Consider the following 25,705-nt stretch of genomic DNA (forward strand, 5'->3'; position numbering starts at 1 on the left):
TGGGGCAATGTCTGCAGAATTACAAGGAAAATGGAGTCAAACCTAAAATTCTACATTCACCCAGACTGTCAAATGTGAGGATAAAGACATTTGCAGATGTTTGTGTTCTTTTTTTTTTTTTTTTTATGGCAGCACCTTGGGCAACTTACCTGATCAGGGATCAAATCCACACCCCCTGCAGTGAAAGTGCAGAATCTTGACTACTGGACCACCAGGGAAGTTACAAATATTTGTGCTCATAAAGATTGTACTTAGTATGTACCTTTTGTTGGGAATTATTGGAGAATGTGGTTCACAAAGCAAGGGAGCAGAACCAGAAAGAAAAATGTAGCATCCAGAAAACAGAGGATCCAGCACAGGAAGGAGAAGGGAATCCTCAGAATAAGCATGAGGGAGATCCAAGAGCAATAACTGCATCATATTTCTAGAGAACAAACTGTTCATTTGGAGGGAGCAGGAAAGCAGAGGGATCCACCAGGGATGTTGCTGTCTAATGAATAAAAATAAAAATAACCTGATGTACTTGAACATCATGAAAGGAAATGTATAATTCTGGAGGAATTTTAGAGGATGAGTCAGTTATAGGAATATAGAAAACTAAGCCAATAATAAAGGTAGTTTTTAATGGCAGAAAATAAGAATTGTACAAGAAAAGAAGTGTAATTGTTTTGCAATGCTTGGTCATTTTGAGTTAATCAAAAGTTATGGATAGTATAATCATATATGTAGAAATGAAGGAGGAGAAGAATGCACGTGAAGTTAGTGCGTGGATGGGCAGTGTTATAAGAGAGCCTAATCTTCACCCTCCATCAGTTCAGTTCAGTTCAGTCGCTCAGTCGTCACCCTCCATAGTAGGAAGCTAAAAGATATGAAACTGAGTAATCTCAAGATAGCAGCAATACAGGGATGTCACTGAGAAAGACAGAAGCAAATACTAGAAGACTATTCAGCTAATATAATGGAAAAAAATGTTGTATTTGAGAAGTGGTACTCAGGGTAGAAAAAGGAACAGTATACAACTTTTTCCCATTATGAGTCTTACGGTATTATTTAACTTTTAGAACTCTGTTCAAAGATAAACTATTGTTTTAAATAAAAGAACAACAAATACCTACTTTATTTTTTTCCAAATAGTCCTTTGAAAAACAAAGGGAATGAAGTGAGGAAAGTGACAGCGGTATATGAGGGGAAACTTCAGCCCTAATGGTTATATAGTTCTGGACCGTGGTAATTAGCATCCCTATTACAAAATAATCATGTGTGTGCTCAGTTGCTCTATTGTGTCTGACTCTTTGTCAACCCATGGGCTGTAGCCCACCAGGCTCCTGTGTCCACGGAATTATCTCTGCAAGAATACTAGAGTGGGTTGCTATTTCCTTCTCCAGGGTATCTTCCCAGCCCAGGGATTGTACCTGTGTCTCCTGCGACTCCTGCATTGGTTTCTCCTCAGTGGTAAAGTGGATTCTTTACCACTGAGCCACCTGGGAAGCCCAAAATAATCACACCCATAACTTTTATAAAGAAAAATTATAGGGAATCGAGGACACATAATAGGGGAACTCCATCCCATCTGGAGTTTGTGGAAGGTTTCCATGTAGAAGGTTACAGTTCGGCTTCTACATGGAAAGAAGAAGCTACATGGCAGCTTCTACATAATCTGCCAAGGAGACAGATTATGAACAGATAATTTCAACACAAAGCAGAAATAGAAAGGATAGAAGGACACATAGATGAGTTTAGAGCACAGAGGAGGGAATATAGCCCAGTCTAGATAGGTCAGTAAAAACTTCCCAGAGTGAAGAATGACTAAAGATGTGCAGGAGGGTAATGAAGGCTATAAAACAATAGTCAACCTGAGCAACTCAGCTCTCTTTGTGTTTATTTTTTTAAATTCTGAGGTAATATTTTAACAAAGAGCTCCTCAACAAAGACAAACAGTTTTTTTCAAATCACTGTACATTTAATATTTCATTTAATCCTCAAAACAACTCAGTATGGCTGACAGATCATTTTTCAAAATGCTACTTGAGAAATAAAGATATGAAAGAAACCAGATACTGACTGACTGAGCCTCTTTTATACAGCTAGTTAGCTTTATATCTGAGATGAGAATTCAAGGTCAGATGAAAATTGTCTGGGAATTCAAGGTGGTAGTTTCTTATAGTTACTGAAGGGTGAGCCCCCAAATTAGATTTTTAATGTCTACAACATTCATATCTCCCCCTGAACCTGTTGGGGTCACCAATGCCACATGACCCTACTGGAGGATTAATTGTTCCAACCCTATTACTTTGGTGAGTTTTATTTCTAAATTAAAAATCAAGGTTTGTAATCTAGCAAAAGATGTTTTACTAGAACATGGATTTATTTATAGGAAAAATCTTCAAGAAACATAAAAGTTAAAATCCGACAAAGGAGTGACCTTTGCTATGGAAAAACAAAAGAAAAATCAGGTCTTTTCTGAAAAATCTGGGACACTGAATCATTAGCAATATGCTTCCCCCCTAGGGATATAGGTCACTTTCAATATTTGCCAAAGTGTTAGATCAGCCAGGCGCTAGAAAACATTTCTAAGCTTAGTAACTGAGCTGCTTCGACGTCTTTTGGTAAAAGTTTAAAACGTCTCTGGCCCCATTTTATAGAACATATATCTTTAGTATGTGACATCTCTCCCTAACTATATTTGTGAGAGAATAACCATCTATTTAACAGTTTTTATTTTGTCTCTAGGGGCTTCCCTGGTGGCTCAGTGGTAAATAAACTGCTTGCTAACGCAGCAGACACAGGGTCAATTCCTCTAGAGAAGGAAATGGCAACCCACTCCAGAATTCTTGCCTGAGAAATCCCATGGACAGAGGAGCCTGGCAGGCTACAGTCTAGGGGGTCTCAAAAGAGTCAGACACGACTCAGAGACTAAACAACAATAATTGTGCTTCTAGTAAGTGAACCATGTATAAGGTTGTTTTGTTGCAAAACGACAATGATTAGAGCTCTGTAAGAGGGTTTGGGGAAAGAGGAGGAATTTGTAATCTGAATAGGAAAATCTTAATTATTCAACTGACTAAAAGTATGTCAGTCTTCTCTGCTTTGCAAATAAACTGGAAATCAGGGGTAAACTTAGATCAAAAACAAAACCTCAGAGGTCTCTAGGCAAGAAGACTAGAGTGGGTAGCCATTCCCTTCTCCAGAGGATCTTCCCAACCCAGGGATCAAGCTTGGATCTCCTACATGAAGTCGGATTCTTTACCATCTGAGCCACTGGAAAAGCCCAGTAACTAAAAAAGGCATTAAAAAAGAAATTGAAGCAAATTTGTTGTAGGGTGGATAATGAGAAAACACAGATACTTTTTTTTTAAGAATTAAAAGCTACCTGAAATCCCACCAACAAGAGATAAGGATTATTAAAATTTTAAGAAACATCCTTCCATACTTTATATGTATATATCCATCTGTACAATAAAAACTATATATTCTGTTTTATAACTTGGAATGGAAATTTTAAATTTTTTAAAAAATTAATCAATATATCATAGGCATATTTCTGTCAAGTGAGAAACTAAAATGTCCTGTTAGTTATTACATATGTGTTATTAGATTAATTTATCAAATTTCCATAGAAAGATCTTTATTTGGGAATATCAGAAAATCTGAGTTTTGATGTATATAAACATTAAAATGGTAGACATTCTTATAACCAAAGTCTTTGGAATTCTTTGTTAGTTTCTGAAGATAGACTCAGAAATGGAATTGTAAGTTATATTGGTGAAGATTCTTTGGTTGCAAGCAACAGAAACCCAGGTAGAACTAAAAAAGGAATAATGCATTGACTCACATTCATTCAAGAATATTTTTGAAGTAGCAGAGCTTTTGTTCTTTGGAAACTATGAGGAAATGTTATTTATTTTCCAAGTTGGAAAACAGATCTACTCAAAGGAAATTATAGGAAACACTTTTGTGTTTTTACAGTTCCCACTTCAGACTGTTCCTCATTTCTATACTCTGATGAGTAGTCAGCTAAACAATAAAGAGGAACTCTACCAATCTGCAGTGCACTCTCTCAGTACAGCAATCTCCTCTCTAGAGTCTTGGTGCTGAGAACTCTAGCTGCCTTGTCCTCCCAGGACCGCAACTCCATCTTCTCAACTCAGAGAGATGGTGAGGCTCCACTCGGGTTCCCCCTCTTTGCAATGAGCTATGAAAACTCTCCCAATGTTAAAATGGGGTAATCATGGAGCTAATTTTATTTGTTACCTTTCTCAGAAATCACATTGTCTGTACTGTCTGATGTCCAATATCTAAAAACTGTTTTTTTTCCTCATGTATTTTCTCTGTCTTTTAAATTGTTTCAGAAGGAAGGTAAATGTGGTCCCTGTCACTTCACCTTGGTCCAAAGTGAATTAATTATCTGTCTCAACAATGATTCTTGGAGTGCCTGTCATGTGCCAGTCACTTGCAATCCTTCCTTTTATAGAGCAGTGATCAAACTACAGGAAAGTCAGAAGTTGGGATAGCTCCAGGGACCTCAAGACCCAAGCATATAAATGCTACCAGATTTTAAGATCTGTTTCTCTGTCTCTTTTTCCATTCTTGTGTCTCTGTATTTTTTTGCACAGTGATGTCAATCTTTGCTTCTATAGATGAAGTGAATTCATGAAGAGTACACAGACAAAGCAACTTGTAATTTCATTCTTTCAAGCTTATTTATTTTAGAAGAAAATGAATCTTTTTCTCAACTTCAGTTTCAAAAATCTCTAGGAAGAAATGATGAGCTCATTCCTTGAATGAATCACCAGGGCTGGGGAATCAGGAATTTAAGCTACCCCAGTCTGGATCATGTGCCTACCTTTGTGCCCAGAGATCTGGAATTTTCAAATCATATACAATCACAGAGGAATCAAGTGAGCAGCCACTTCAATTTGCATCTAAAGTTCTGGGCATACTATTTTTGATACTTAAAGAACTATTTTGAAATAGTTTTAAACTTCACGACATTCGCCACTGGTTAGCATTAAGGGTCAGATGCTTGCCTAGTATGTTGTGTAAAGAAGCTCAAGTAGAAGTGCATTCTCAGTCGCTTCAGTCCTGTCCGACTCTTTGCGACCCCATACACCGTAGCCCACCAGTCTCCTCTGTCTGTGGGATTTTCCCAGCAAGAATACTGGAGTGGGCTGCTATGCCTCCTCCAGGGGATCTTCCCAACTGAGGCAATACAGCTCCCATCTCCTGCATATCATGCATTGCTCTGAATTCCCCGGAGCTGGGAGCCACTGGGAAAGCCCTAAGATAGAAGTAGCCTTAATATTTAATTAATGAATATGGTTCAGACTAGCAGTATGTTATTTTAAAAAGCATATGAGGATCCAGAAGAACAAGAGAGAACATTAAACAACAAAGGAGACATTTAGAAATTACCAAAAGGGAACTTAATAGTAAGTTTGGGAAATATTTTCTCATTCATTGAGCCATGGTCGAGAAATTCTTAAAATAGCAAGTGTAGCTATGTCGCAGCCTGGGCAAGAAAAACTTTAACCTTGGAGTCATTTTTGATTCATCTCCCCACTCTTTACATTTTCAGTCAATTATTTATCCAGTCCTGTCAACCTTCACGGGCCTCTCCTTATCCAAGTCACTCTCATCTCTCACTTGGATACTGGAAAGGTCTTCTAGCCTCCTTATAAAGGAGGCTTATGCTTGCTGCCCAGCATCAATTTCTGTTTTTTCTTGGTAACTGGACTCAAAACTTTCCTTTGGGGAAAAGAAAAATCCTTATCTCATTCTCAATCATGTAATTTGGGTGGGATTAACCTTACCTTCAGTTCCAGAAGTGGATTCTGGTTAGTTTAGCTACTCAGTGAATTCCTAATGATGTAGTGAATTCACTAATTCACCTATTCCTCTGACTATACTGATTATTTTAGGTCAAATGAGACACAATGACATTTGTTGGGGGCTTCTGGGAGCTAACTTCTATTTTTCCTTTGTTTCCGTATAAAAATGTCACTTTCTCAGGAAAATTTCCCTAATCTCACCATTTAGGTTGTTCTCCCATGCTGTACACTCCTATAATTACTTTTAATGATAAATATTGCATTTGTAATTACTTATTTTAAGTCTACCTCTTTTTAAAGAATATGCTCTCCCTGGGTGCAGATCTTCCTATCTTTGCAATATTCACAGAGTCCAACACAAGACCTGAGACCATAAACACAGTGAACAAATCAACAGACCAAGAATGAACATGGAGCTCAGAACCAATAGAGAAGGTAAAAAATGTATTTTAAGAAGGAATGACCAATCCCCAAAATCTAGCTTAAATGTCAAACTAATATTCATGAATCTGAGTATCTTGGTTTAAATTCCAACTTACACTGGGCTGAGAGAGGAAATGTGAAATCTTATTATGCTTTTCAAGTCAACTTTTGACTATACGTTCCTTATCTAATGTGCTCTGTGAACTCATCTGCTTCTATGCCTATGCTTTGTCATCATTTTGGAATTTTCTTAATCACTAATTCAACAAATTTGTATTCATTATCTCTCCTACTTACACCTGCTATAGATGTTAGAGAGAGGATAAATAAAATAAGATCCCATAAGAAATTTACAGTTTAATTAGAAAGATAGATGTATAAACAAATTATGACATTGTAATTGCTGAAAGAAGAGAATAGTGATTATGACTTGCTTCAAACATGAGGTGTTATTCATCAGAGGTCTTTCACTTAGAAGTGACAGAATCCCAACTTCAAATATCCTAAGCAGAAAAATGCAATCTACTGGCTCATGTAACTAAGAATTCCAGGGTTGGAACTGAACTGAGGAACTCAAGTAATATTAGGGTTGGGTCTTTCCATTTCTGTCTGGATTTATTTCTTGCTGTTTGAGCCTCATCTTCTTCTTATGAAGATGGATTCTGAGGTGGGTTCTGTGGTGTACCATTCAGAAGTGTTTTTTAGGATGGAAGTACTGGTTTCCCCCAGCTTTGGGGAGTGTTGATGTTGACGGCTTAAGGCTGATAGTCTCTCTCTGGGAATTGCCCTTGCACAAAGGAGGAACCTCACTCAGAGCGAGGGCTATGCTTCCTCCCTGGGAGTGGCTTACATCCAAAAACTGACCAAAGCCTGGGCTCTTTCCTTTACTGAAGATATATCTGAAGACCCATTAAAGCTTTAGAACTCTCCATGTGGGAGGCTGAGAAGTTTGAGGAACTGAGATCTGACTTCTGGCAGATATGTTCTAGAAAGAAGAGATATTGAGTTTATTTTGCAAAATTCCGTATAATAAGGTGGTAGTGGAGAGAAGAGAAAAGGAGCAAATACAAAGTGAGAACAAAGATTATTCCAACTAAGACAAGACCATGCACTTTGCCTCTGACTCTTCTTTAGGACTTTGCAGATCTCCATCAGGTATTTGAGTGCAGGTGTGTGTGTGTGTGTGTGTGTGTGTGTGTGTGTGTGTGTGTGTGTGAAAGCAGTGAAGAGACTGGGCGTCCTCCTGGGACTGGCCTAGGATGGGATGGAATACAGGTATATTTGTAAGTTTACAGACATAATCTGAGGAAATAAGTTCTACAACTTTGCAGAAACAGCAGGTAGGGCTGTGAACACTATAGGTTATAAGGTTTAACTAGTGAACATCTGGATCTATCTGCTACAGCAATAAATATTTTGGAGAATAGAGTATAACTTTATTCTCCAAATATTTGTGCAGGAACTAATAGTAAAACTAATAAATGTCAATAAATGACAATATAATAAAATAAAGATAAAATACTATGGGAATATAAAGGTCCTGAGTAGCTAACTGATATAGTAAAGACAAATTTTGAACATCATTATTTAGTTTTACAATACAGAGAAAAACTAAGGGGAAAGTTAACTTTAGAAATAACCAGATCTAAATTTATTATAAAGAAATGAGATATCAAGAAAAATGGGAAATTCATTCTCTATGAAAAATTTAAGACATAAACTATGTTCATCCATCTATCATGACATATAAAAAATAATCAAAATTCTAGGCGCCAAAGAATATTTCCAAAATGATTTTCTTAAAAATTAAAGAAAAAAGAGCCCTCAGAAGTACCCACTGAAGAAGGGCCTCTGTAAATTAATTTACAACTGTGGATTATAAATCCTACCAGAAGATAGACAAACACATTAGACAATTCCTGGAGAGCCATTTCTACCCTGTTACCAGTGCTGTTTGATTGTGTGACTTTATGCATAAAAGCACAAAGCTGAACTGAAATCATTGGAAGGACTGATGCTAAAGCTGAAACTCCAATACTTTGGCCACCTCATGCGAAGATTTGACTCACTGGAAAAGACTCTGATGCTGGGAAGGATTAGGGGCGGGAGGAGAAGGGGACGACAGAGAATGAGATGGCTGGATGGCATCACCAACTCGATGGTGGTGATTTTGAGTGAACTCCGGGAGTTGGTGATGGACAGGGAGGCCTGGCGTGCTGTGATTCATAGGGTCACAAAGAGTCGGACAGGACTGAGCGACTGAACTGAACTGAACTGAAATAAAATTGCAAATTAAGAGAGCCACCTACTGGTAGCTCATTGAAATCTGTTTAATTTATCAGGTTTCTCTAACAAATATATTTCTACAGGTGATACTGTGATTAACTTTCTGGCTAAATTCAATCTGACCAAACTTTTGCCATACTTTTTATGGAAGATATCTTTAAATAATATCATACTTATAACTTGAAGCACATATATTCACGTGGAGGAGTTATTCTTTTACTGTTAGCCAACTAGACTATTACAATAAGAATGGTAACAACAGGATATATGAAGTTTAGTGATCTGTACAACGTAAGAGCAGAAAATGTATGTCTAGTATGGCAGAAACCATCACAATATTGTAAAGGAATTATCCTCCAATTAAATAAATTAATTTTTTTTTAAAAAAGAAAGAAAATGTGTCTCTAGCACTGTTCCATGTACTTTCAGTTCAGTTCAACTCAGTCGCTCAGTCGTTTCTGACTCTTTGCGACCCCATGAATCACAGCACACCAGGCCTCCCTGTCCATCACAAACTCCGGAGTTCACTCAAACTCATGTCCATTGAGTCGGTGATGCCATCCAGCCATCTCATCCTCTGTCATCCCCTTCTCCTCCTGTCCCTAATCCCTCCCAGCATCACAGTCTTTTCCAGTGAGTCAACTCGTCGCATGAGGTGGCCAAAGTATTGGAGTTTCAGCTTTAGCATCAGTCCTTCCAATGAACACCCAGGACTGATCTCCTTTAGAATGGACTGGTTGGATCTCCTTGCAGTCCAAGGGACTCTCAAGAGTCTAAAACCTCCACAAAATCTTATAAATTATCAGCTATTATTATTCTCATTTTGCAAGTGAAGAAACTGAACATAGAGAAACTAGATATCTCTACCAAAAGTCAAGCAGCTAAGAAATTTCAGAGAGTAGATTAGAACTCAAAAACTTGGAATGGACTGGTCGCATAAAGGGAAAGGAATATATCAAGGCTATATATTGTCATCCTGCTTATTTAACCTATACGCAGAGTACATCATGAGAAACACTGGGTTGGATGAAGCACAAACTGGGATCAAGATTGCTGGGAGAAATATCAATAACCTCAGATATGCAGATGACACCACCCTTATGACAGAAAATGAAGAAGAACTAAAGAGCCTCTTGATGAAAATGAAAGAAGAGAGTGAAAAAGCTGGCTTAAAACTCAACATTCAGAAAACTAAGATCATGGCATCTGGTCCCATCACTTCCTGGCAAATAGATGGGGAAACAATGAAAACAGTGACAGACTTTATTTTGAGGGGGCTCCAAAATCACTGCAGATGGTGACTGCAGCCATGAAATTAAAAGACGCTTGCTCCTTGCAAGAAAAGTTATGACAAACATAGACATGTATGGATGTGAGAGTTGGACTATATAAGCTGAGTGGGGAAGAATTGATGCTTTTGAAGTGTGGTGTTGGAGAAGACTCTTGAAAGTTCCTTGGACTGCAAGGAGATCCAACCAGTCCATCCTGAAGGAAATCAGTCCTGATTATTCACTGGAAGGACTGATGCTGAAGCTGAAACTCCAGTACTTTGGCCACCTGATGCGAAGAACTGACTCATTTGAAAAGACCCTGATGCTGGGAAAGATTGAAGGTGGAAAGAGAAGGGGATGACAGAGGATGAGATAGTTGGATGGCATCACTATGGACATGAGTTTGAGTGAACTCCGTGAGTTGGTGATGGACAGGGGGGCCTGGCATGCTGCAGTCCATGGGGTCGCAAAGTAGTCGGGCATGACTGAGCCACTGAACTGAACTGAATTTGGCTGCAGAGTATATACTCTTAACCATAACCAGATGCAAACAGCTGTTGAGTTCATATTATCTCATTAGCGTTGTTATGGTTTATAGAGATATTAAGTCAAATTTGAGAAAGTTACATTTACTTAGGATGACAGATGCAAATGTAGATAATTGTAGCAAAAATAATGTGGTAAGTTAATTAAAGTATGTAAAGGATGCTCTAAGACCACAATGAAGAGGCACTTAGCTCAACTGGATGGAGGAACAATGGGATAGTGTCTCAGCTTGTTTTCTTAGTCATGGGACCAAGCACATTAAAATATAACTACTTGCTTACCTTTCTAGAGTGCAAGCTCCCTGAAGTCAGGGGCTGTGTCTGCTTTCCTCACTCTTTTTATTCCTCATATTGGGCACTACATATTTGTTTAAAGAATAAATGCAACTCATTACTGTTGAGAAAAAATTTTGAGACATAGAGTGATGAAAGATGAGGCTGGAAGAAGTACAAAGGCCATTCCTAGGGGCCTTGATACATTACCCTGTGCTGCTGTGCTTAGTTGCTCAGTTGTGTCTGACTTTTTGAGACCCCATAGATTATAGACAGCCAGGCTCCTCTGTCCATGGGGATTCTCCAGGCAAGAATACTGGAGTGAGTTGCTACACCCTCCTCCTGATACACTATCAGTTCGGTTTAGTTCAATCAGTCAGTCATGTCTGACTCTTTGTGACCCCATGGACTGAAGCACACCAGGCTTCCTTGTCCATCACCAACTCCCAGAGCTTGCTCAAACTCATGTCTGTTTAGTCGGTGATGCCATCCAACCATCTCACTCTCTGTCGCCCCCTTCTCCTCCTGCCTTCATCTTTCCAGCATCAGGGACTTTTCCAATGAGTCACTTCTTTTTTTTTTTTCAATGAGTCACTTCTTTGCATCAGATGGCCAAACTATTGGAGCTTCAGCTTCAGCATCAGTCCTTCCAATGATGTTTGACTCCTCAGTCATGTTTGACTCTTTGCAACCCCAAGGACTATAGCCCACAGTAGTCTGCCTGTCTCCTCTGTCCATGAAATTGTCCAGGCAAGTATACTGGAGTGGGTAAGCATTCCCTTCTCCAGGTGATCTTCTCAACTCACGGACTGAACCTGGGTCTACTGCATTGCAGGAAGATTCTTTACCATCTAAGCCACCAAGACTTGTTAATTTCTTAAAACAGAACACATTTCTCCTCTACGACCAAATCTGTTCCATTATCTATATTCTTTTGTTGTTGTTGAGATATGATTCATATATTATTAAATTCATGCTTTTGAAGTATACAATGCAGCATTTTTTAAGTATATTCACAAAATTGTGTAACTGTCATCACTAATTTTAGAATATTTCATCACTGCTCCTCCCAAAGGAAATCCCATACCAGTAAGCGTTTACCATCTTATCCTTCCCTCCAGAATCTGGCAACCATTGCTTCAGTTCAGTCTATATGGATTTGCCTATTTTGAACACTTCATAGAAATGAAACTATACAATACATAGCCTTTTGTGTTTGGCTTCTTTAATATAGTATAATGTTTTCAATGTTATTCATTATTATAGTATAATGTTTTCAAAGTTCACCTGTGTTGAAGTTTATATTAGTACTTCCTTCTCTTTTTTATGACTAAATATCATTCCATTGTAAGGATAGGTCACATTTCTTTATGTATTCAGCAATTGACAGACATTTGAACTGTTGCCACCCTTTGGCTGGTATGAATAATGCTGGTACAAATATTTGCATACAAGTTTTTGTGTTAAATGATATATGTTCTCTTTCTCTAGTGTGTATGTACCTGGGAATGTTATTGCTGGGTTATATGGTAATTCTATGTTCAACTTTTAGAGGAACTTATTTTCTAAAGGAGCTGTCCCATTTTATATCCCCACTAGTGATACACAAGAGTTCTGATTTTCCAAATGCTTGTCAACAGTTGCTATTATTTCATTCTTTTTTCACAGCTGAGTAATATTCCATTGTGTATACACACAGTGTAAGTCAGTGGACATTTATGTTGCTTTCATGTCTTGGCTATCGTAAATACTGCTGCAGTGAATGTTGGCATGTATGTATCTTTTTAAATTTTAGTTTTCTCTGGGTGTGTACTCAGGAATGGGATTGCTGGATCATAAAGTAACTCTATTTTTAGTTTTTTAAAGAACCTGAAAATTGTCCTTCAGAGTGGCTGTACCAATTTACATTCCCACTAACAGTGTAGGAGGGTTCCCTTTTCTACCCATACTCTTCAGCATTTATTATTTGTAGATTTTTTTGATGATAGCCATTCTGACTGGTGTGAGGTGATACCTCATTGTAGTTTTGATTTTTATTTCTCTAATAATTAGCAAAGTTGAGTGTCTTTTCCTATGCCTATTGGCCATCTGTATGTCTTGTTTGGAAAAATGTCTGTTTGGACAATTTGCCCATTTTTTTGATTGGGTTTTTTTGTTTCTTTTAAAATATTGAGCCGTATGAGCTATTTGTAAACACTCTTTGTGGTTAGGGTTTGCATTTCTTTGATGCTAGTGATGTTGAACATTTCTTTGGAGAAATGTCAGTTCAAATTCTTTGCCCATTTTAGAGTTGGTTTGTCTTCTAATTTTTAGTTCTTTATATACTCTGGAGATAAGTCTTTTATCGGCAACATAATATGCTTATTTTGTCACTTTCTTAATGAAAATAAAAAACTTTTGAACCAAAATACATTTAATTTTGATAAAGTTAACTTTAAAATCTTTTTGAAAATCATTTATGCTTCTGTTATTGTATCTGAGAAACTTTTGCCTAACTTATAGTCATGAAGATTTACTCTTGGGTTTTCTTCTGACAAATGTATTGTTTTAGCTCTTACATTTAAGTCTGTGATCTATTTTGAGTTGATATTTGTGTAAAGCATGAGATACAGGTCTAAATTTATTGCTTTGCATTTGGTCCCAGAACCATTGAAAGGGAATTCATGGTGGCTCAGGGGTAAAGAATCCACCAACAAAGTTGGAGGACTCACATTTCCCAATTTCAAAAGTTACTGAAAAGCCACAGTAGTCAAAGACAGTGGTACTGGCTTACGGATATATATAGAATTGCAAGTTCAGAAATATACCTGTATATTTATGGGCAATTGATTCTTGACAAGGATGCCACCACAATTTACTGGGGAAATAATAATCTTTTAAAAAATGGTGATAGAAAAACTAAATGCACATGCAGAAAAATGAAGTGATATCATATACCAAAAAGAACTCCAAATGGATCAATCAAAGACCTAAGTGTAAGGGCTAATGCTACAACATTCTATCTTCCTATCTTGCCAAAAAATACTTTTATAACAACAAATTTAAAAATTGTTTAAATTTATGGTTTTATATGACTGAATATCATCAAAATAGAAAAGATGATTGAATTTAATTATTACTGTACATGTTCACATATATTTTTAATGTATTGGCAATGTCTGGATTAGTAACAAAAAAAGATATGCATAACCCATAAATTGTTGTTCAGTAACTAAGTCGTGTCTGACTCTTGGTGACCCCAGGCGTCCCTGTCCTTCACCGTCTCCCAGAGTTTGCTCAAACTCATGTCCATCGTGTCAGTGATGCCATTCAATCATCTCATCCTCTGTCACCCTTCTCCTCCTGCATAAATTATTGCCTTATTTATTAGCTTGCTGGGACTGCCATAACAAAGTACAACAAAAATAGTGAACCAAACATTAGAAATTTATTGTCCCACAGTTCTGGAGGTCCATTATCAATGTGTTGGCAGGGCTACTCTCTTGATGATGGTTCTAGGAAAGGATTGGTTCCAGGTTTTTCTCCCAGCTTCCAGTAGTTCCTTGGCTTGTGACAATATAACTCCAGTCTTCAAATGGTGTTCTCCCTGTGTGTCTCTTTGTCCAAATTTCTCCCTTTTAAAAGATAATCAGTCCTATTGGATTAGTGATCCATCCTACTCCAGTGTGATTTCAGCTTAATTGATTACATCTGCAAGGACTCTATTTTCAAGTAAAATCATGTGATGAAGCAATGGGGGTCAGGACTTCAACATATGACTTTCAGGAGGGACACAATTCCACCAATAACACATACTTTTTTCATAAAGTTAATATTCTTGCCTTCATTTTACCAAAATAATTATTGATACCACCACCAATCATAAAAGAAAAAAAAAGACAAGGCAGAGCAGGGTAAATAGTTTAAGATTGACTAATTTGAATAATTCCAGTGGGCTCTGGGCTATAGATTTGGTCTCTAGTTGTCTGATACCCAGCCCTGGGATGATTTAGAGCATGGGAGATACTGGTTTAGTGTGAGAGTTAGATAAGGATATAGTTGAGGGTATAGACTCAGGATTGATTGGTTTGCACATTAAAGGCACGCTCAGTGACAAATAGTTATTATCTGTAGGAATTAACTAGCCTTTGGAGGAGTATTCTCTCCCTGGGTCTGTGAGGTCCCAAGTGCCAGAGCAACAAGAATATAGAAAATAGGGCCTGGGCTCTGCACTCAAGCAAGGAGATTGTGGTATCAGCTGGTTCCAGGTGATTTGAGCTCCAGTTTAGCAGCAGCAGCAAGATGATCAAGGTTGTTGGCAGTGACGGTCTGGGTAAGAAAGTCTGCATTAAATGCAATACAGATGACACCATTGGGGACCTCAAGAAGCTTATCACAGCTCAAACTGGCACCTGTTGGAAAAAGATGGTATTGAAAAAATGGTACATGATTTTTAAAGACCACATGTCTCTTGGGGACTATGAAACCCATTATGGGATGAACCTGGAGCTTTATTACCAATAGAGGAGAATTCCTCTTCCCTGCCCTTTCTTCTTCTCCCACATTTCTCCCCCAACCCCAACTAATATGGATGCTTGTTTTTGGAAACTCATGTTGATAAAAACTTAGAGACTGAAAAAAAAAAAAGAATATAGAAAAAAAAAAAACATAGCTAATACAAGATTTGACCCGTGATGAATGGATGCCAAATAGGCAAACACAGAATCTGATAAAATATAGTTAGAACAACTTCATCCCTACTGGGATGCTATAATCAAAAAATGAAAAATATTAAGCGTTGTAACATGCATTGGAAAAGATGTAGAGAAGTGGGAACCTTCACACATTGCTGATGGAATATAAAATGGTACAGTTCCTGTGAAAGAGTTCTGCAATTTATCAAAAAGTAAAACAGAGTTACCATATGATCTAGCAATTCCACTACCACATATACACTCAACGTAATCAAAATCAGGGATGTAAACAGATACTTGTGTGCCAGTGTTCATTGCAGCATTATTCACATATCCAAAGAGTGTAAATAATCCAAGTGTCCATCAACAGATGAATGGGTAAACAAGTGACATATTCTTACAATAGAATATTATTCAGTCATAAAAGGGATATAGTACTTATATATGCTACATCATAATTGAACCTTTAAAACATTGGAAGGACTGATGCTAAAGCTGAAACTCCAATACTTTGGCCACCTCATGCGATGAGTTGACTCACTGGAAAAGAGTCTGATGCTGGGAAGGACTGGGGGTGGGAGGAGACGGGGACGACAGAGAATGAGATGACTGGATGGCATCACCGACTCAATGGACATGAGTTTGAGTGAACTCCGGGAGTTGGTGATGGACAGGGAGGCCTGGCGTGCTGTGATTCGTGGGGTCGCAAAGAGTCGGACATGACTGAGCGACTGAACTGAACTGAACTGAAGAGAAAAAAGCCAGACAAAAAGACTATATGTTTATGATTCCATTTGTATGAATTAACCAGAATAAGCAAATCCATAGAAAGAGAAGGTATACTACTAGTTTCCAGGAATTAGAGGAAAGAGTAAATAGAGAATGACTGTTTCATCAATATGAGGTTTGTTTTAAGGGTGATAAAAAAACATTTTAGAACCAGATAGTAGTGACAGTTGCCCAACACTGTGAATTTACTAAGCGGCACTGAATTGTATAATTTGAAATGGTTGAAATGATGAATGTCATGTTATCTGTATTTTACAACAACAACAAACATCACACACACACACAAAAAGTTCATATTCTGTGACAGTGAGAACTTTAAGAGTTATTAAAAGGATTGTTGTTGTTCAGTTGCTCAGTCATATCTGACTCTTTGCAACCCCATGAACTGCAGCTTGCCAGGTCTCCCTGTCCTTCACCACCTCCAGGAGCCTTCACAAAGGATAGAATAAGATAATGCATGTTAAAGCTCCAGGCTCCAGGCACATAACAGGTACCCAATACGTAGTAGCTATTATTATTTTGAAATAAATTAATATTAATCTGTAGGTATTTGTTTTTCTGACACAGTGGTGGAACTGTAAGTCTCCAAACTAAGAAAATACTATTTCAGAAAAGTGGATGACTGAGAAGAGACCCAAACCACCCCTGCCACAGCCACTGCATGTGGTACAGTCTCGCAGCTAATTAGGCCAGGGGTGAGCCCCACCTACCAGCATGTCCATAGTAGTTGGCCCATACAGGGGACACTCCCTAAAGCATATACACTCACGGGGGCTCTACTGCCGGGCCCCATAGGACATTTTCTGCATAAGGTCACTTCTCCAAGATGGGAAATGCAACTGACCTGTTGAGGCAATCCAAGCACAGGTTGCAAAAGAAATTCCAGACACAGAGCATTTAGAAGGAGTGAGTTTATTAACAACAAAGAGCAGAGATAAAGTGGGCATTGCGGTTTAGTGGGCCCACCTCCTGACAGATCAGGGAAAGCCAACAGTTTTCGTGAATTAATAGCCGATTTTTATAGCTTTAAGACAAAGAAAATTCCTGCTGGAAGGTTCCCATTAGGTGATTGGTTGGGGTGTTACACGGTGTTTGCTGGAGTGGACGTCTTGGCCTAATTGGGAGTCAGGAAGCTTGTTAGTGATGATCAGGGGCTTTTGGCAACAGTTACAAAGGGACTCAATCAGCTTTGGAGGTGACCTTGGTTCTGGGCTCTGCTTCTGAGGCCTTGGTGCAAGGCCTTGCACCTGTGGCCTGGGGCAGGACTCAACATGACCTAGCTAATGAATAGAAATAAACAGAGAACTGACCAAAATGAGGAGGTGGAGAAATTGGAGAAGGAAAAAACATAACTTCATGATAATGGAAATTATCAGGGAATGTTTAACAGGAGGATTTCTACATGCTGTTTCTCATAAATCCTCTGTTCCTTATCAGTTTTTGTTGCCAGAAACCAGTGGAATGGCACGCCGCTCCCAGGACTGAGGTCATAGGATGAGACAGGCTTGAATCTCTTCCAGTAAACATTCTCCTTCAACAAAACTGTTTAGTCTCGATCTTCTTTCTTGAGATATGGATTGTCTCCTGACCTTGTGACCATTATAAATCTCTTGTTCCCTTGGTAACAGTTGCTGTACATTTAGTTTTCTGATATTTATCACTGTTGAAAGAAATTTCTTGTATAACAGCCTATATATACTCACAGAAAGATCATTAAATCACCTTTGCTCCATCAGAGCTTGGGTCCCCGTGTCTTTCTTTCATTCTTTCTCTCTCTCTCTTTCACTTTCTTATTGTCAACTCTGGACCGCCAGGTTCCGGTCCATTAAAGGACCGCAACAAGTGGTGCCCAGAACAGGGATCTGGTATACGTGGCATTTCGGATGGAGTGACTCAGGGCCTATTGAGGTTGGGACCTATTGAAGTCGGTAAGTACTAAGACATGGGTCAAATGGCTGGAAAGTCCCATTTCTCTACTTCACCATTTGTTTAAAGCTCAGGGACTTTTGGTTTCACACCAGTGAATAGAGGTGTGCTTTCAAACAGTGCTTAAGTACAATCCTTGGTTCCCTGATAAAGGCAGTTTTGATTTAAATTTCGTACTGGGTCAAAGAAAATGTTGAACGAGCCGCCAGGCAGGGAAAAAATATTCCAGTTGATTTCTGGCCCCTATGGGCTCTCATTAAAGCTGTAAATCTGCCATTTCAAGGTAAATTCTAGTCCTCCCAATATTCAACAACAGACAGAACACTTATTACATTAATATAAATTAAATGATAAAACTTTACAAAAGGTCCAATTAAGACAACATAAAATATTTCAAAATTTTCCTACTAATCCTACCCCAGCTACTCCAAATGCTCCTCCTCTGCCAACAAGCACAACTCCAAAAGTCTCTCCTTTGCTAGAACCTAATAATTCCAAATAGGAAAAGGAGTATGTCAAGGTTGTATATTGTCACCCTGCTTATTTAACTTATGTGCAGAGTACATCATGAGAATTGCTGGGCTGGAAGAAGCACAAGCTGGAATCAAGATTGCTGGGAGAAATATCAATAACCTCAGATATGCAGATGACACCACCCTTATGGCAGAAAGTGAAGAGGAACTCAAAAGCCTCTTGATGAAAGTGAAAGAGGAGAGTGAAAAGGTTGGCTTGAAGCTAACAGTCAGAAAACAAAGATCATGGCATCTGGTCCCATCACTTCATGGGAAATAGATGGGGAAGAGTGGAAACACTGTCAGACATTATTTTTGGGGGCTCCAAAATCACTGCAGATGGTGATTGCAGCCATGAAATGAAAAGACGCTTACTCCTTGGAAGGAAAGTTATAACCAACCTTGATAGTATATTAAAAAGCAGAGACATTACTTTGCCAACCAAGGTCCGTCTAGTCAAGGCTATGGTTTTTCCCGTGGTCATGTATGGATGTGAGTGTTGCACTGTGAAGAAGGCTGATCGCCAAAGAATTGATGCTTTTGACCTGTGGTGCTGGAGAAGACTCTTGAGAGTCCCTTGTACTGCAAGGAGATCCAACCAGTCCATTCTAAAGGAGATCAATCCTGGGTGTTCATTGGAAGGACTGATGTTAAAGCTGAAACTGCAATACTTTGGCCACCTCATGCGACGAGTTGACTCACTGGAAAACACTCTGATGCTGGGGGGGATTGGGGGCAGGAGGAGAAGGGGATGACAGAGAATGAGATGGCTGGATGGCATCACCGACTCGATGGATGTGAGTTTGAGTGAACTCCGGGAGTTGGTGATGGACAGGGAGGCCTGGCATGCTGTGATTCATGGGGTCACAAAGAGTCGGACACGACTGAGCGACTGAACTGAACTGAACTGAATAATTCTGATAACAACTCTCCTGAGACACCTTTTGACACCAAAACTAGCAATACTTTTTTAGATAATAATAAGTCCTTAACACAGACTCATATTTGCAAAAAATCGGCACTTACTCAGTCTCCTCTGTGACAGAGGCTCTCTGAATTATTGGCTTTGCAATCACAAATTTCTGAAGCTGACAGTTTCTCCTCCGTTCCAATTTTAAGAAATACTGACGCTTAAGGGAACATAATGCCTCAATATGAAGGTATTAATTTTTTTTTACATACCACAAATGAAAAAGGCTATAATATGTATGGCCCACATTCATCTTTTACTAAAGAGCTTCTAAATGTTGTGGCATCTTCTATTGGAAACTTTATTCTCTATGATTGGTGAGTTTTAATAAAAGCTCTCCTTAAACCAGGAGAATATCTTCAGTGGACAATGTGGTTTCATGATATAGACAGAGATCATGCTAACAAGAATGCTCGAGCTGGCACTCCCCCAAACCAAATTACTTTTGAAATGTTAACTGACACTGAACAATTTGATGCCATAGAAGCTCAAATACAATGCCCTCCCTTGTTGCATGAACAATTAAAAACAGTGGCCCTTGAAACTTGGGATCAAATTACTCCTCAAGGAGAGCCTATAGATAGCTACACTAAAATATTACAAGGACCTAATGAAAATTATGCTGATTTTTTAGCTAGATTAGAAACTGCTATTTCCCATACTGTAATAAGAGAAGAAGCCAAAAAATAGCTAGAGAAATTACTTGCTTATGAGAATACAATCAGGAGTGTTAAAAAGCTATTGCTCCAATTTGTGAGACCGGAACTATTATTTGAAGGCTTGTCACAATCTAGGATCAGAAACTCAAAAGATACAAATGCTAGCTGAAACAATGGCTGCTACCTCTAAAAAAGGAAATAAAGGATGTTTTACAAGTGGAGATAAGAACCATTTAAAAAGGGACTGCCCTAAGAAGGCTAATAAAAACCCTCCAAAAATCTGCCCTCATTGCCATAGAGCAATGCATTGGGCCAAAGATTGTAAATCTAAATTTGATATTGAAAGAAAACTTATTCCGGGAGACTCCAGGTCCCCTTCAACAAAAACCAGGGACAAATTCTATCTTTTCCCTCAAATCCTCAACATCCAGCAGTGCTGCCGTCGTATACCAGCCCTATATGATTTTTTCCTTTACCCTCAAGCAGTCCCTTCTAGAGTACCTACCGGACTTTTTGGACCCCTGCCCCCACAAACCTTCGGTCTTTTACTTGGCCAGTCTAGTTTGACTTCTAAAGGAATTACTGTTCACCCTGGAATAATTGATTCAGATTATAAAGGAGAGATTCAAATTATGATGTCATCTCAGATTCTATGGCACTTCAAAAAGGGGGACAAAATTGCTCAATTACTTCTTTTGCCTTACATTTCTATTAACTCCTCTAATAATGTATGGACAGGTGGATTAGGCAGTATAGATCAAAAACAATCCTTATGGACATCATTGGTATCTGAATATGCCCGACCAAATATAAATATCAAAATTAATGGTAGAAGATTTTCTGGTCTCCTTGACACTGGATCTAATATTACTATTATTTCCAAACACTTATGACCCAAATCCTGTCGTATACAAAAAATATCTTGCCAAATTGCAGGAATTTCTCAAACCAAAGTACAAGAAATTTATCAAAATTTTCAAATCTACCCATATGAAGGACCAAAAGGCCAGCCTGCAACATTAAGACCTTATGTAATAGATGCACCCCTTAATCTAATAAGAAGGGACTTACTTATGCAATGGCAAACTCAGATATACATTCCATATTTTTCCTAGGGCCCACTGCTCATTTAACAAACAAAGCTATTATTAAAATAACTTGAAAGAATGATGAGCCTATTTGGACAGAGCAATGACCCCTTATGAAAGAAAAATTACAGGCTAAAAAAGAACTTATAGACACACAATTAGAATTAAAACATATTGAAGAATCTTGCTCTTCTTGAAACTCTATTTTTGTTATTAAAAAAAAATCTAACAAATGGCATCTCTTAACAGACCTTAGAAAAGTTAATGCCTCTATGAAACCTACGGGTACATTACAACCAGGGATCCCATCACCTACTACTATTCCTCAAAATTGGCACATTATTATTACTGATTTACAAGATTGCTTTTTTAATATACATTTACACCCTTTAGATGGGGAGAAATTCACTTTCTCTCTTCCTTATCCTAATCATATCGGGTCTCATAAAAGATTTCAATAGACTGTGTTACCTCAAGGTATGCTTAACAGTCCTACTATTTGTCAAAATTTTGTAGCCAAGGCTTTACATCCAATGTGAAAACAATTCCCTCATGCATATATCATTAATAATATACTGTAACTACAAAAAGGAGAAATTATATTTTTGACACTGAATGACCATGATATTCTTTAGACTCCAGAGAAAACTGATTAAAATAAAATCTTTTTTGAAATTGCAAAACCGGTTCTTCTTACACGTGCAGTTAGAAAAAAGTTAACTTGTTAAAATACTTTTTTGGAGCTCCAATTCTGCCTGGGAAACAAAAACAGGCCTAAGAAAAAACCTAGTTAACTCTTACCATATCCTTGGTATACACAGCCCACTCTACGTCTCAATGTATGTCTTTGTTTTTAGATAATATGAAGTTAATGAGCTGTATTTAAATTCAAGTTCACGTGAACTGAAAAATATTAAATATAATGTTTATTAAATATAGTAAGTAGTAAGTAAAGTCGCTCAGTCGTGTCCGACTCTTTGTGACCCCGTGGACGGTAGCCTACCAGGCTTCTCCGTCTATGGAATTCTCCAGGCAAGAATACTGGAGTGGGTTACCATTTCCTTCTCCAGGGGATCTTCCCGACCCAGGGATCGAACCCGGGTCTCCCACATTGGAGGCAGACGCTTTAACCTCTGAGCCACCAGGGAAGCCCTTATTAAATATAATGTTTATTAAATATAATTGTTTGCTAATCTAATTAAGACATGTCTTAAATCATCAACATTATATAATACTTTTATTGTGCCTAGATTTAAGGTAAACTAAATTTGTCATCAAAAAATGTAACTCTTTATATATATATATATAAATATATAATTGAGATGAAAACTTTTAGATAAACTCTATTAAAAATAATTATATTTTAAAAAAATGTCTATCTAAAATAATCTCTTAGGATTGGGGTAACTTAAATTTCTAGAATTGTACTAAACTAAATGATAAAAGTTTATTAAATAGCTAGGTCATTTCCAAATAAAGTAAGGTTTTAAAACATTAATTACTGAACACTAACTTCCTCTTACAAAAAGTTTTTCTTATAGAAAAACTAAAGCGATTTTAGACTATTAAAAAAATATATAAAAAAATATATATATTTTTATAAAAAAATATATAACATATAATAAATATATTCACCAATCTATAAAATGCTAATATACAAGACACTTCATAGTTGCTAAAAAAAGGTAAAATGTATGCTTTTAATAAAAAGATATAAGAAATGACAAATAAAATGATGAATACAAAAATGTAAAAAATGTTTATGACAAATGAAAGAAAATTTTATGGCAAATGGATTTAACTCATTGCCCTGAACTTCCTTCCTCTTCCTTCTTACATGTCTCGATTGATACAAATTCTTTTATATGGTCCACACCTCTACAAGGTGAAACTATAGGACATGTTATAACCCACCTGTTAACTTACTTTTTAATAATGAGAACACCTAATTCTATAAAAACAGACAATGGCCCTGCCTATATTTCTAAGCAGTTCAAACAATTTTTACATTCATTCTCTATTAACAGATTACAGACATTCCTTATAATCCACAAACACAAGACATAGTTAAACAAACACATTACACACTGAAACTACAAATAAAAAATTAAATAAGAGAAAATACACAGAAACACTTTTATCTTTCTTATCCAGAACAGACTTTACTAGATTCCAATGGAATATATTCTTTAAGCCTATAACTATTGTTAATATAGCTTTATTTGTTTTAAATTTTTTAAACTTACTGAAAGGAGATATTTGACAAAAGCAGAAAAACATTTTGAGACATTGAAGGACACCTCCCTTCCTCTGCCCATTTGGTATCAAAGTGGGTTAACTTATCAGTGGAAATCTAGGAAACTAATCTTACAGGGAAAGGGGTATGCTTCTATTTCTCCATGTGGATCCAACGAACTCACATGGCTTCCTCTTCAGAAGATTTGACCTAAGGGGGCCCCCAGCATTCAAACTCAAATGGTCAGAACCCTTTTTACAAATATTATAAATAAATAAGGGGGAATTATCAGGGAATGTTTAACAGGAGGATTCCTACGTGCTGTTTCTCATAAATCCTCTGTTCCTTATCAGTTTCTGTTGGCAGAAGCCAGCGGAATGGCATGCTGCTCCCAGGACTGAGGTCATAGGATGAGACAGGCTTGAATCTCCTTCAGTAAACATTCTCCTTATGACAAAACTGCTTAGTCTAGATCCTCTTTCTTGAGATATGGTTGTCTCCTGACCTTGTGGACATTATTAATCCCTTGTTCCCTTGGTAATGGTTGCTGTACATTTGGTTTTCTGATCTTTATCATTGCTGAAAGACATTTCTTGTACAGCAGCCTATATATACTCACAGAGAGATCATTAAAGCACCTTTTCTCCATCAGAGCTTGGGTCCATGTGTCTTCCTTTCATTCTTTCTCTCTTTCACTTTTTTATCGTTGACTCCAGACCGCCAGGTTCTGGTCCATTAAAGGACTGCAACTGAAAATAATAAATCTACCTCATGAAGAGTGCAAGGTAAAGAGCATAAAAATGTTCATTGGTGTTGATCATTTTGTAGTGTATAGAAATGTCAAATAACTATATTGTGTGCCAGGAAATAACGTAGTGTTGTTGGGCAATTCAAACAAACAAACAGAAAAAGAGTTCAGATATGTAGTCATAGGGGGAATTGGGAGGAAGAAGAATTGAATGAAGATAATCAAAAGATACAAACATCCAGTTATAAGATAAGTGAGTACTGGGGATGTAATGTAAAACATGACTACCATAATTAACACTGCTGTATGTTATATGTGAAAGTTGCTAAAAGAATAAATCCTGAGAGTTCTCTTCACAAGGAAAATATATTTTTCCTTTTTAAAAAATTTTGTATCTGTCTGCTGCTGCTACTGCTAAGTCACTTCAGTCGTGTCCGACTCTGTGTGACCTCACAGATGGAAGCCCACCAGGCTCCCCCGTCCCTGGGATTCTCCAGGCAAGAACACTGGAGTAGGTTGCCATTTCCATCTCCAATGTGTGAAAGTGAAAAGTGAAAGTGAAGTAACTGAAAAGTGAAAGTGAAGTCACTCAGTCGTGTCCGACCCTTAGCGACCCCACGGACTGCAGCCTACCAGGCTCCTCCATCCATGGGATTTTCTAAGCAAGAGTACTGGAGTGGCTTGCCATTTGCATCTGTCTGAGATGATGGCTATTCATTAAATAGGTTTTCTCTTTTCTATTCCATTTAAACATTTTGAAAGGGTTGTCTTCTTTCACTCAACATCTCTATTTCCTCACAGCTCCTCATTTAAATGAATAAATTGCTTTCTAATGGATCTTTATATTTCCAAATTTACAAGGTTAAATGGAGGTCAGGACTTGAACCTGGTAAATTCACTTAAGTTGCCGTTCCGTTCAGTCACTCAGTCGTGTCCGACTCTTTGCGACCCCATGGACTGTAGCCTACCAGGCTTCTCTGTCCATGAGATTCTCCAGGCAAGAATACTGGAGTGGGTTACCATCTCCTTCTCCAGGGGATCTTCCCGACCCAGGGATCGAACCCGGGTTTCCCGTATTAGAGGCAGACGCTTTAACCTCTGAGCCACCAGGGAAGCTTAAGTTGCCACCTTATGAATATTCTTAGAGTCAGTCAGCCATTTTTTACAGTGTTCAGGGGACACAGAGATGCTAAAACCTCTATAGTACTTAAGTAAATGATAATTAAGACAAGATGGTACATTTCATACTGATGAAAGTAGCAAAATTTAATACCGATGCTGATTGCTGAAGAATTGAGGCTTTTGAAATGTGGTGCTGGAGAAGACTCTTGAGAGTCCCTTGGACTGCAAGGAGATCCAACCATTCCATTCTAAAGGAGATCAATCCTGGGTGTTCATTGGAAGGACTGATGCTAAAGTGGAAACTCCAATACTTTGGCCACCTCATGCGAAGAGTGGACTCACTGGAAAAGACTCTG

The 25,705-nt window shown here is 37.9% G+C and overlaps 1 pseudogene; it reads left to right on the forward strand.

Annotated features, from left to right (window-relative positions):
* The first annotated feature begins 14,907 nt into the window (after window positions 1–14,907).
* LOC148778035 (ubiquitin-like protein 5 pseudogene) lies at window positions 14,908–15,129 on the forward strand (annotated as a pseudogene).
* Window positions 15,130–25,705: the final 10,576 nt, after the last annotated feature.

Source organism: Moschus berezovskii, chromosome 4 (assembly GCF_049115385.1).
Source record: "Moschus berezovskii isolate FMDL1 chromosome 4, NW_MosBer_1.0, whole genome shotgun sequence".
NCBI lineage: Eukaryota > Metazoa > Chordata > Mammalia > Artiodactyla > Moschidae > Moschus > Moschus berezovskii.